The sequence below is a fragment of the Lotus japonicus genome, chromosome 5 (assembly GCF_012489685.1).
Source record: "Lotus japonicus ecotype B-129 chromosome 5, LjGifu_v1.2".
NCBI lineage: Eukaryota > Viridiplantae > Streptophyta > Magnoliopsida > Fabales > Fabaceae > Lotus > Lotus japonicus.
This window is the reverse complement of record NC_080045.1, coordinates 36489618-36500288: the sequence shown is the minus strand read 5'-3', so window position 1 is coordinate 36500288 and position 10671 is coordinate 36489618.

Genomic DNA, 10671 nt, shown 5'->3' with positions numbered 1-10671 from the left:
ACTTTCAATTTCAAGACAAACCAACAAAACACATGTTCCAAATCCCATTCAATCCATATGCAATTCACACAAGTGCTACCCCAAATTCCAATTTACTCATTTTCTTGCCTCATTAATTGAGAAAACCCATTATGTACATCATGAGTAACTTGTGGAGAATCTAAAATCACTCAATCAAACACAAACTCCACAAAGTCAAAATCCTAAAGTCTTAAGAGCTGAAACTGTAACATCCCGACTTGACGACTGGCCTCACGGTAACAACACGAGTCTTTTTAGTGCGCTTTGTCCTCACTCGCGCACTTCCCGGGAAAACTTCCCAGGAGGTCACCCATCACGATATTGCTCCAAGGCAAGCACACTTAACCATGGAGTTCTTATCAGTTGGGCTCCCGAAAAGAAGTTGCAACTTGTTGTCATGAGTAGTACCAATCAAATCTTTTATGCCTTCCTCAGCTGTATAGTCCATCCATACACAGTCTCGGAATACCTCTTGTTCGGGTGTGAGATCGGCTCATTCCTGTGACCCTCCGCCTAGAAGCCTGCCAGGAGCCGCTCCTTGTTCGTGCCTCACTGCACCGGCGATCACTCCCCGCCCTCGTCAGCCCCGGGTGTCACAGGCACGGAAGCGTGGTGGGCCTGTGACACCCGGGGCTGACGAGGGCGGGGAGTGATCGCCGGTGCAGTGAGGCACGGACAAGGAGCGGCTCCTGGCAGGCTTCTAGGCGGAGGGTCACAGGAATGAGCCGATCTCACACCCGAACAAGAGGTATTCCGAGACTGTGTAGGGATGGACTATACAGTTGAGGATGGCATAAAAGATTTGATTGGTACTACTCATGACAACAAGTTGCAACTTCTTTTCGGGAGCCCAACTGATAAGAACTCCATGGTTAAGTGTGCTTGCCTTGGAGCAATATTGGGATGGATGACCTCCTGGGAAGTTTTCCGGGGAAGTGCGCGAGTGAGGACAAAGCGCACTGAAAAGACTTGTGTTGTTACCGTGAGGCCAGTCGTCAGATCGGGATGTTACAAGTGGTATCAGAGCCAACCTCTCCCAGTACGGTGTGGTTCGAGGACGAACCAAGCGGAAGCTGGTGGGCCTGTGACACTCGGGGCTGACGAGGGCGGGGAGTGATCGCCGGTGCAGTGAGGCACGGACAAGGAGCGGCTCCTGGCAGGCTTCTAGTCGGAGGGTCACAGGAATGAGCCGATCTCACACCCGAACAAGAGGTATTCCGAGACTGTGTAGGGATGGACTATACAGTTGAGGAGGGCATAAAAGATTTGATTGGTACTACTCATGACAACAAGTTGCAACTTCTTTTCGGGAGCCCAACTGATAAGAACTCCATGGTTAAGTGTGCTTGCCTTGGAGCAATATTGGGATGGGTGACCTCCTGGGAAGTTTTCCGGGGAAGTGCGCGAGTGAGGACAAAGCGCACTGAAAAGACTCGTGTTGTTACCGTGAGGCCAGTCGTCAGATCGGGATGTTACAGAAACTCAACTTATGAACTCAAAAAGTGCTAAAATCAAACTAAATTTAACCCACCAAAACAACAATAAATAAAACACAATGCATAAATATACTAAACTAACATAAACATGATAAATTCAAAGGTTTGTGAGAGCAACCTGCATAATTATGCAGCAAATTCACTTAGGGACATGAGTTTCTTCTATTTTAACACAACCTTATAACTCAGATTTTGCAATACTTACCTTCCTTGCTTTCCATTCCTCCCTATGCATGAAAAACACCAATTTGGACCTGTGTCAAGTCTCAATTGCAGATTGTTAGAATCAAAAGCACATGATCCAATTCACATTCCATTCCACATGCAAATTCAACAAGTCACACCCCCAAAATTTGATTTAATCACATTTCTTACTTCCAAACTCATTGAACAATCTCAATATGATAAATAAAACTTGTGAAGCTAATAAAACTTGGACCAAGCTCTGGCAAACTTCATGCTTCTCAGGACCCTCTGCCATGGCTTCAAGTGCTGTCTCCACCGCACGGACCTCAACATAGTTGTCCAGCTCCCGCTAGAAAAGGCCTTGAAGTTCCTCTACAAAACCTAGGAACCCTCTGAGTGTGGCGTCCAACTCTGGACTCAGACCCATGCCTAGCAACTGGTTTGTCAGTTGATAAACGCTAGGATCCTCTGGGTGCCTGACATTGAAGAACAGATCCTCTTCAAATGCCTTCCTCTTAAGCTCACTCAAGCAATTTTCGAAGGATGCCATTTTACTGATTGATTTCAGAAGCAGATGCGTTGTGAAGACTGTTATGATTTACCTGCTATTTATAAGCTAAGTTCAGTCTCCAGAAGTTATTGATAAAGCAGTTTCTCGAGATGTTTACATTGGAAACTGGTGCAAATCTTAAACTCTCTGGCCGGTGGTAAACGTTCCATTCTCTTTCTTGACCGGTACCATTCACTTCATTTAATTTTCTGCATCTGCATTAATTAACTATTTTCTTAATTAATTTAATTAACTATTTTCTTAATTACTCTTATTAACTATTTATCCTTTTCTCCACATTTTTCTTTAACTTAGTCCTTCTCTGAGGGGGAGTACCTTGTACTTCACGCTTAGTTTTTCACACCCCATTCTTTTTGCTTATGACAAAAAGGGGGAGTACAACCTAGTTTTTGATGTGTAAGCTATGATTAGCGTACTATTTTCTTTTGGAGAATTTTCAGTGATCCATGATTATGACCATAGATTTATCAGTGAGGCACTAGCAAGGGATACATTTTCACTTCCTCTGAAGTGATGGTATGCTCAAGTCAGATGACTCTAATACCTCTTCCTTTTTTTGACTCTGATTATTCATGCGCTCTGATAATTCCATATATATGTGAATCTGACTGATATATCAATATGATCAATTTCACTTTAGCTCAGAATCTAGATATTACTAGTGTTTCATTAAGTCTTAGATTCAGGGGGAGCTAAGCTCAGAATCAAGCTGTAACTTGGATTCAGGACGAGCAAAATAAACCATACATCTCAGGATAAGTTTACCTCTGATACCCTAAACTCTGAGTGTATTCAGTTTATTGTTTAAGAATTGTTCATCAAAATACTTGGATTTCTCATCATCAAAAAGGGGGAGATTGTAAGACCAAGATTTAGTCACGTAGTACAACTCTATGTTTTGATGATTACATGATAATTATTGTGTATGAACAATTGTGGTACTCTAACATTGTTTTCTGAGTGTTTAAATGACAGGCTCTAACTCTGGTCAATACTCACAATTATCAGAAGCATTTAGCCAAAGAGTAACCAATGCAACGCTTTCGCACTCACTATGTTCTGATTAAACAGTAGTATATGCTTCAGAAGTTCTGAAGATGATAAGCTCTGATGTGGATTCAGATCACTTCAAGTTCTGACGACCAGAAGCTCTGAAGGTCCAGAGGCTCTGAAGGTCCAGAAGCTCTGAAGGTCCAGAAGCTAAGTAGTGAAGACTCTGAAGTCCAAGAGTAAGCTAGCTCTAAAGACCAAGTACTTCCAACTCTGATAACCAGAAGCAGAAGATACGAAGGTCAGAGGATCCAAGCTTCCCTCTGACTCTGATCACCAAGCTTCACAAGTTCCAACATGAAGCGTCGTCTGATCAGAAGTCAACTAAGATAAGGCTCACGTCGTTGTCCAAGTACAAAAGCTATTGTACTATCCTGACGACCTTACCTAAGATGTTCAGCTAGAGCAGAATCTGGAAGTTCCGGATTTTCCCTCCCACGGTAGCATTTCAAACAGCGAATACAACCCTAATCCTTGGAGTATAAATAGAGTCTGAAGATTGAAGAAGCGGCTAAGAAACTTTGTACAAAGCTTAATCAACCATTCAATATTCACTTAGCAATCTTTCTTCAATAGTTCTTACTGTGTTTACCTTAGCTTTCTTAGAAGCACTCATTGTAAACCCAAAACCCTCAAACAGTTAGATTGATTTCTTTAAGGGACCAAGGTTGGTCAGCTCCTTGAGAAGACTAAGAGAGTGAATCTTAGTGTTTGCTAGTTCATTGTATTGTTAGTCACTGAGCAGGTTGCTAGTGCAGTTGTAACAAACATTGAATAGTGGATTGCCTTCATTCTAAGAAGGAAGAAATCACCTTAACGGCTGGACTGGATTAGCTTGAGGGATTTATCAAGTGAACCAGGATAAAATACTTGTGTGCTTATCTTCATCTCTTATCTTTGCACCTTGTGTCGTTTGTTTGAGAGATTTGTCTAAATTACCTAAGACATGAGATTACCTAAGACATGAGATTTTTCTTTAAACACAAAAGCACGCAAGGTAGACCAAAGGCTTGATCTAAGCGACAAACAAGCTTTAAGTCTCAATCACTTTCAACAAAAAAGCACTTTCCAAAGACTCGACTTTTAAACATAACAAACATGTCAAAAGATAGATCAAGATATTCTCTATAACTTAGGTGAAGGACTTTAACCCAAAAGCCAAAAATTAAAATCTATTTTCTAAAGAAAAACAACTTCCAATGAAACAAAGTAGCACAAAACATAGATCTAGTGATTATGAACTGAGATAAAATAAAGTAACGCAAGAAAGGGGGTTTGAATTGTGTTCTGATAAAACTTAGTTTTCTAACAAATATTAGTTTTAAAAACTTATTAGCAATAGTTTAGTGCAGTGGATAAAAGAACATAATTGCAAACGATAGCCACACAAGCTTTTTATCCTGGTTCACCCCTAAACGATGGGGTTACGTCCAGTCCTTGGCTATACCAAGATTTTACTAAACAAGTGTCAAGGACTTCTCCTACAAGTATTCTCAGGACTTATCCTACAAGTATTCTCAGGACTTATCCTACAATTATTCTCTGAACTTCTCCTTAAAAGATCTTTTCAAGATTGTTTACTTCTACAAAAAATCTCTTATGAGAAGAGTGATGGTAGAAAGTTCTAAGCTCAGGAATTATAAAGTATTGGGTATGAGATTTGAATCTAAGATTATACGTTATGTTCTAATACATAAGAGAGTAAGTGATGGAAAGTATTGGCGATTCTCTCTTCTTGAAGCAGACGGTGTGGATAAGGCTTTCTAAATTGTGAGCTCGAAAGTTAAGTTTGCAATGTCTTCGGATCTCGCTCTTTATACTTCAAGATCTTCTATGAGATAGATAATAGCCATTGGAGCTTGTACTTCACGGAGTTTCTATCCGTTGGATCATACGGTACTTTGTGTACTTGGGTTAGGTGTATTAAAATGAAGACCTTATGGTGAAAAAATGTAGTCTGTCAACTAGTAGGTAGCATAGGTATGTGCTTCAATCCATTGGTGTGAAGATGTAGTAACTTGATAGTGACACCATTGTCCTTTCACTTTGTGCATTGCATCTTGTCAGATCTAATCTTGCTTTAAGACTTCTTAAAGAAGATACTCTGAGATCTCTTCAAAATTGATTGTGATGAGTTCTTCAAACACTGCATCTTTTCTTCATTTGATAGGCTTCATTCCTTAGAAGATCCTTCTGCTTCCTTTCCATTGGTCAATTTGAGCTAGGCGATAAGATTTGACCAATCAGATATAGCTTCTTCTTAGAGAATGAACTGTCTTGCATATGTGTTGTCTGATTTGGATAGAGCAAGGTAGGCATGGACTCTTTAGTCCTTGTGTTCTTGTTCGCCTTGTCAGTGTACGTTTTTAGAGTATCACGTGATCCTTATGCACGTGACTTTCTCTCCACGATTGTCAGAGATATTTTCCAATTTGAACATGGCGCTCATTCTCTAGACAACACTTTCAATGGTCAGCTTGAGATAAACGTCGGATGTATTTTGTAACGCCCCCGATTTCTCGAGTGTCACACAGTAACCAAATAACACAATTTTCGTAAAGAATTTTCATCGTTTGATTAATTAATCTTGAATTAATGACAAAGGTTCAATTTTACGAAAATCTTGAAACTTAACCTTTTTAACCCGCGGAAATAATAATCAACGTAAAACCTCAAAATTTATTAATCAACGGAAAGTATGAAATAATTATCCGAAAGAAATTTCACCGTAAATTACATCAACTTAAAAATATCCAACTGAAAAGTAAACCAAAATAGTTCAATGCCACTCGGAATCTCAACCCAAAAGAAAAGTGGAAGTCACTCAACCCATGTCCCTACTCCTCTGACTCGACGTCTTCATCATCTTCATCTTCCTCTTCGACCCCGTCTTCATCTTCAATGGCGGGCCCATCATCAGGAATTGGCTCATTGGTAAACTCCCTGAGCATATGGTTCCTCAGACCTCGGTAGATGTCGCCCTCCTTGTTGTCATAGGAATTGACCGCCAAACAGAAGAACCGCTGAACCTTCCGTTCGCTCTTGCTCCGGTTCTCTTCAACCCATTCCTCGCCTTCAAGCTCCGGAAGCTCACTTCTTCAACTACAGGCTCTTCTGGCTCCGCATGATCCACTGTAGGCCCCTCCTGTTCAACCTCCATGTCTTCGGAAGGATCCAACTCCGCCTCAGACGCTGGACCGAGCGGGCAATAAAGAACCTAATGCCCGCCCTGAACGTTGGCAGGCTAGGGCGAGATGCCAAGCCAGTAGACATCAGGCAATAATAGTAGGAAGAAGTGAAAGATTGACTTATGCACGACCCCACCTGCCAGCTGTTAGATTCTTTTGGGTTTGTCCTATTAGCATAGGGATTTGGGCCTTGGTTGTAAGGCCCAAATAAAGAAATAAAGTAAACAAGGACCTCATCCACTATAAAAGGAGGGTCCTTACCTTGTACTAGCTAGCTTTTGACCATTAATGAGAATATTTCATTTTTATTGCATCATTCTGATATTTGTGCTATGCTAGGGTTTAGTCATCGTATCTTTCATACCTAAGTAAGCTCTAGTACGGAACAGACGCTCGCACATAAGATGTCTCAGACTCCAAGTCCTTCGGGGTCTGAAAACGAGGGGGTGCAAATGGCAGCTTCACCCTCTCGTTTTCAAGCTGTTGGACCTCGATGACCTCTCCCTCCTTGTCGCGTCCCGAAAGTGTGCCACCGCTGACGTAGATGCGACATACCTGGTGTGAGTCGGACACCCCAGCCTCGTCCTTCTCCTCTTCATGGAGTGTCAGCGTCCAGGAACGAACTGTGCTCGTGGTCAGAACCATCTCCCCCTCCCCTAGTTAGAACAATCACATAACAAATAAAAGAGGGTCAGATCTCATACAAGACTCTCAAGTAATCACAGTTCACATAGATCATACGGTAAGTAAAGAATCATAGTCTCACATCTCATGTTAGCAACCTAAAGTGAGTTAGGCTAACGTCCTCACCATTCACACAACCACCTCAACACCTTGGCCAATCTCGATCATCCGCAGATGAACATTCACGAGGGGACCACACAGTCAACCCACAATTCTCGGGGAGACCACACAGTCAATCTCTATCCCATGACTCAATCATGGTTATCACATGGAGACCACACAGTCAATCCATAAATTCACCCTCGCGTGCAAGTAACCGTTTGTCTCTAACGGCACCATCGTTCGCATGGTCCATAGCCTACGACTAGCACTATAGCCATACAATCACTACTTGCAAGCGAATTTTCTTTCTCAAGGTGCATTACCAATTATCATAAGTTGATGCAAATTAATAAGTCTTCATGTACAATACATTCATCAAATCATTTAGGGTTTTACCCCATTTCCCACAGGGATATTAATTTCAAACAACTATCACATGTAACAAAACATTGCCCACACCCTAGAAAGTAATAGGGTTCGGCCACACCACAAATTACACCAAATAATTCATGCTTTTCATGGCTTCAATAATAAAATCAGCAGCAAATCATCAACTCAACAAGTAGTCAAAAGAAAACAAGAAAAGTCGCTGAAACCCTCAAAACTAGGGTTCGGCCGTGGCTCATTTATGGCCTAAGGTTTTCAAGTTTTTGATCATGTAACACCCCGATTTCCGGGTGTCACTTTAGTAACACAAAAATAAACTTTAAGCAGAAAAGCAGGTATTTTTTTTCGTTGGTTTGTTTCCTTTTTGAAATAAAGACACTTTAAAGATAGAGACACAACCCAAGACGAGATAAACACAAACTAATTTACAATACTATTACAGCCCTGCTGTAACCCCAAAGTGTCACGAGTACTGTAACACCCCGATTTCGGTGGCGTCACTTTAGTAACTCAAAATAAAATAAAGCGGAAAAAGCAGGTATTTTTTTTTGTTTTGTTTAAATAAAAAGACTTGTCGAAATAAAGACTCAACTCAATCGCGATTAACAGCGATTAATATACAATACAAGCACAGCCCTCGCTGCAACTAAACATCGTCACGAGTGACCTCCAGTGACGGAAAGGTAGTGCCCGTGGGCAAATATGTACAAACTAAAACAAAGGTTAAGTATTCTGAGTACAGTCCTCCAACGAAAGTAAGTCGGCCCAAAACGGCCTCAAAAGACTTCCTACGTCCGATAAACTCCCTGTGATCCTCATGGAAGGGAATCACATGAAAAGCTAATAGTCGGGGACCTGCCCTGCCCCAAAATAAGGAATGACAATCAGAGCTATGACTCTAACAACCATCTCAAAGACTCTAACCACCCATAACCCACACTACTTTCATCGACCCTTCCTCGATCAGGCCTGAAGTCCGGGTCCTCGTCGAAAGCTTCAGTAATAGTCATTACGCTCCGGGTCTTTCCCGCACAACGAATCATCATGAACCGGCTGACGGACGCCTGGCAGCAGGCCGACCGCCCAAACACAAACATACACACAAAGCCAAGGCGCTAGGGTCAACTCACGGAATAAAATAGATAATACAAACAACATGTGATAAAGGGGGTATATATATATGTTGTATATATACTTATAAGTCATGTATTGCCTACCCTAAGGTTGATACATAGCATGTTTATCAACATAAAATCATCAAGATATATATAACGATGTTTATCAACAACAAATCACAATAACATTCACAAGTATGGTTAGGTGCATGGCGTGCCAGTGCAATGTCATGCTCAAAAGATGATCCGGATAAAATGTCACCATCTCGATGGATGGGACAAGCCAAGCACCTCGCTTCGCTAAAGCACCTCGCTTTTATGAAGCAGCACGCTCCTGTGAAGCAGCACGCTCCATTTGGGGCATCAAGCTCCGTTGAAGTCCGATCTGAGATCGTCCTTCGGAAAGCAGCACACTTTCCAAGAAATGTATGCATGAATGCAATATGGTTAGCCAAACAACGAATCGTCCTCACCAAGGCACGCGTGTCTAGCTAGAGTACATTGTCTCTACAATACTCTAAGGTAAACAAAGAAGTGCTAATCGCATTTGGTAACTTTACTAGTCACTTGGGCTCACCGTCACGATGGCCAAACAAACTGCTCAACGAGCAAAAGAATGCATCTGGCATTCAGTGACTTTTCAAGTTACTTTGACTCACCAGCTCGATGGTCAAATGGACTGTTCAACGAACAAGGAGAATGCTGCTCGCACTCAGTGACTTTTCAATTTACTCAGGCTCATCAGCTCGATGGCCGAAAGGCTGCTCAATGAGCAAAGATGGTGCACTCGCACTTGGGGACTTTCCAATCATCCCTGGCTCATCCTTTGGATGGCTAGATAAACCGCTAAAGGAACAAAAGGTGCTATCGCACTCAAAGTTTTCCTCACACTTAGGTTGTCGACCCTTCCCGTTTTCCAAACCATTTTCACATCCTAAGTCTTTTCCAAGAGGTTATCATCATTATTTAAAATGTGTTCTATCTTTGATTAGTGTATTATGAATTTCATTTACAAATCAAGTTCTGATTTCGTTTGTTTCAAAACTCTATAAGTAATAGATCCCAATAAACCCAAGTAATTCCTCGGGAAGGTCTCGATTCCTAAAACAATAAAGGCTCGAACCTTGGTTCGACCTATCAAACATTCCCAAAACAAACCCGTCATTGCCATGACGAAGATAAGTGTAATCCACACTCCGAAAGTCGCATTAAATGCACGAATACAGTCAGCACATTTTAATCTTAAACACAAATAAATCAAGCTCTATTGAGCGATGAAACATTAATGCAGTGCTGCAAAACATAACCCTGTCATGTCCACTAGAAAGCGATAAGACAGAAACCAGTAAACGGCCGAAGCCTCTCAGAAAACGGAGACACACGTCTCATATAAGTTCACTCGGTCGAAGCCTCTAGAAAACATTTTTCAGAACAGTTCATGCAATATTTGTGCAGAATTTAACAAATAAGTCGAACAAGTCGACTCTAGGTCATTAACTAATAACGGTGAGTTGCCACTCACGATCACAATACATTCAAGTCGAATTTATCGACGCCTACACACAAAAATAGCTAGTAAGTAAGTTGCCCTCACCTCGAGTTGTTCCAGTCTCGCGGTGTAGGTCTCCCTCACAAGCTTGTTCAGTCAATCCCAAGGTTTCCACAATTGAACCTTTGAGCAAACAAAGCAATAATGAATCAACACAAGTCGATACAGTCGAAACAATCCTAACTAATGTTCGACTAAGCTCAAGAAGCTTCAGAGTACAACATTTAGGCACGAAAGGAAGGGCTTTCCCCGAATGGATGAGTTTTGACTCGATTCAGGTTTTGTACAAAAACACTTTATTCGCTAAAACGTGCATAACTTG